Source organism: Falco rusticolus, chromosome 6, assembly GCF_015220075.1.
Source record: "Falco rusticolus isolate bFalRus1 chromosome 6, bFalRus1.pri, whole genome shotgun sequence".
Lineage (NCBI taxonomy): Eukaryota > Metazoa > Chordata > Aves > Falconiformes > Falconidae > Falco > Falco rusticolus.
This window is the reverse complement of record NC_051192.1, coordinates 81,982,565-81,985,361: the sequence shown is the minus strand read 5'-3', so window position 1 is coordinate 81,985,361 and position 2,797 is coordinate 81,982,565.

The following is a 2,797-nucleotide window of genomic DNA, read 5'->3' as shown; positions in this document are numbered from 1 at the left end:
CCTAGCCTTCTATTTATTCTTTGGGAAGAAATCCTTAGTTGCCTTTTTAAATTAGAAAAGAAGCCAAGCCTCTCTATATTTAAAAATTGAAGATTGATTACCAAAACCCTATATGCTAACTAGAAAAGTAGTTAAGACCTGCATTGACATAAATGCCACTCGTGCTCTCGTGATAGGCTTGCTACAGCCAAATAAGAGGCGGCTGTTCTCTCTCTCTGCATCATGAGCCGAGTTTTGGAAGAAAATTTAAACTCATTCTCTGCTTTTGGTGATGGAAGGCAGAGGGATGTAACAAAACTTGTTGCTATTGTTAAACAGTAAAACTTGTAATCTGTTGTTACTCAGTGATATGTACTTGGTAGTCCTCCTGCACAGTACTTCTGATTTGCTTTCTGATGGGCCTTGTTGGAAGTTTAATTTAGACGCTATGGTCTTGCAGAACTTAACAGTCTGAACTTTTTCACAGGATCGTCTCTATTTTTAAGCGTTTGTCAATCTACGGGTTTATCGTTCCTGTAAGTTGGGATTTTGAGTACTCTTATCATTTTGTGTGGATAACTGAGAGATTAGTTCCCTAATCCCATATAGACAGTTGGAGTTCTTGAGATGACCCTTTTAACTTAGATTTAACTTGGGCGTGAGCATCACAAGACACTGACATGTCTCTGAACAGGCTTATATTCAGAGAGCTCCTTTTACTAAATGCCTAAAAGGTGAGCAGAAGTTCGGTCCCTACACTAATCGCACGGTATCCCAAAACTAGTAATTTTGGCACAAAACTCTTCTGTTGGCTTGACCAGATTAGGAGATTCAGCTCAGTGCCAGAATTCTGTTAGAAGCATTTAACAACGTAAAATCTGCTTGGGTGAAGCTTAGTGAAACACACCGTCCTGCTGATTCGCTTAACATTTCTGTTTTTTCAAAAGTGCTTTGTACATGTGATGCTTTCCGATGGTTTTCCTGTGTCATGTTTTCCGAGAAATTTTCAAAGCACTGTATCAAGTTGTAGAACACCTTTTAAAGTTCAGATGGTTGCGCATTCAGACATACGTAGCTAGTCTTGGTGGACAGCTGGTGATCTGCAGAGCACCTTCAGGAAGTATGTAAGTATTTTCATATTGAAGTGGCACTTGACAGTGCCAGTGCTGCATCTCAGCCATGAAGAAACTTGCATCATCAGTATTTAATGACTGGCTGCTTCCCACTTGGAACACGAGGTTTGCAGAGATCCCCGAAAATGGTATTTGTCATTTATGGGATGTAACAGATGGGCAGTTCAAGGTACATTTGAAAAAACCCAAACACAACCAAACCAAAAACCAAACAATTGGGAAGGGTGGACTGTTTGTAAGTTTAAATAAGGCAGGTACCTCAGAAACAAGACAATGAATCATCAAAAAAAGTCACTGGGGTAGTTAAAGGTCCACATTCCCTTAGCTTTCTGTAACTTCTCTGGGTTGTTACTTCCTGCTGATTCCCTATCCTTGACTGACCTTGGGCTAATTGCATACGCCAGCACGAGGTTACACTTGGTATTTTGTCTCTTCAGATGGCAAAGGCAGCTTTTTCTGAATGGAGAACCATGCAGATGAGACGCAGGCATTTAAGGGGAATACTAATGGTAAATTAATCCTTAATGCTAAACAGCAGTGAAGATTAAGTTGTTTTGCTACATTATGCTCAACTCTTGAAAGTCTGAGAGTTATTCAGTCTGTTGATAAATGGGGGGGGGAAAGGGGAAAGGAATATCAAGCAAATAAAGATCCCTTATTAGAATAAATAACAAACATGTAAGAATTAAATTTCTAGTGGAATAGGAGAATTTTTTTTTTGGTTTTTTGTATGTTCAGTTTTGTGATTATTTTTTTTAATGTAGTTTTAGAAGGGGAAAATAAGATCACTTAAAAGTTCAAGGGAGAATGTGGTTTTAAATCAAAGCAGTTCTGCAATCCTAAGGTATACATCATGAGAGCAAGTCTCAACAGCCAAAATGTTGATGAAATTTCTACTGAAATTATACAAAATTTATATAACCCTAAGGAGATTATACATGCGAAATGAGTGGCCACTCTGGATTCTGTAAAGGTTAGGTGTCATCAAATGAGAAAGGGCGAAATAACATGAAATGTGAAGGAGTCTGTCTCTTCTGAATAAATTGCTTTTGACCTGGCTGCCTTGCTAGACCAGTATTTTCACTTCTGCCATTGTATCTGGAATAGTGTTGGGCAGCTGACTGGTACCAGATTTAAAGCAACACTTTAGCCCACTATGTCAATTTAAATTTAATAAGTAAACTTTTACACTTGGACCAAAGCATGAAAAGATACAGGAGACTCGTCTGTGAGCAAGTTCAGTGGCAAGAGCTCTCTCTTCTTCCTAGCTTAAGGTTTTATTATTATTCTGTTTGTAGGAAAACTTGAATGCTTTCACTGCTGGTTAAATTGCTGCGTACATGATGATTAGGAGATGTACCAGAATGTTCAGTGCCATTATTTTTTTGTAAAGGTAAGGATTTTCTAATGCTGTTCTCTGTAATAAGCATACTTTTTGTTTTATTCAGAAACTCTGAACTTACTGTAAAGCTGTTAGTTGGCTAGGTATAGCCAGATTGCCTTGCCAAATTGCCACCAATTGCCTTCTGTAAGGTCCAATTCTGTATTTATAATCAGAATGAAATAATTACAGCTTTTGTATAGAAAATGGAGATCAAAGTAGAGTACTTTGATACATGGCTCCCTTTGTGATGAACCATGGTATTAGCAACAAAGTAGTTAGTATGTAACAGGGAGAGACTAAC